At 33.7% G+C, this 249-nt stretch overlaps 1 protein-coding gene across 1 annotated transcript in view; it reads left to right on the top strand.

The window, feature by feature from the left end:
• Nucleotides 1–249, top strand: part of LOC119594705 (D-threo-3-hydroxyaspartate dehydratase-like) — a gene marked incomplete at its 5' end in the record, with an annotated part of 15,316 nt that overhangs the window by 2,057 nt on the left and 13,010 nt on the right.

Consider the following 249-nt stretch of genomic DNA (forward strand, 5'->3'; position numbering starts at 1 on the left):
TCAAAAACTCATTTTCATAACTCAAAGAACAAATTTTGAAAGTTATTGAAGTGACTAATAGGTGTGTTTAGTCAGCCGCATCTCAACAGAAAACGGAGTAAGAGGGTAGACTTGTGTAATAATTTCGTGGCGTAATAATTCCTCGGAAATTTTGATTCATTTAGATGTGAAGGATGAGTCAGTCGGGTTGTTGCTATTGTTTGAGTTATTAGTGATTATGTTTGTTGTTGTTTTCGTAAGCATTATCAT

Source organism: Penaeus monodon, chromosome 34, assembly GCF_015228065.2.
Source record: "Penaeus monodon isolate SGIC_2016 chromosome 34, NSTDA_Pmon_1, whole genome shotgun sequence".
Lineage (NCBI taxonomy): Eukaryota > Metazoa > Arthropoda > Malacostraca > Decapoda > Penaeidae > Penaeus > Penaeus monodon.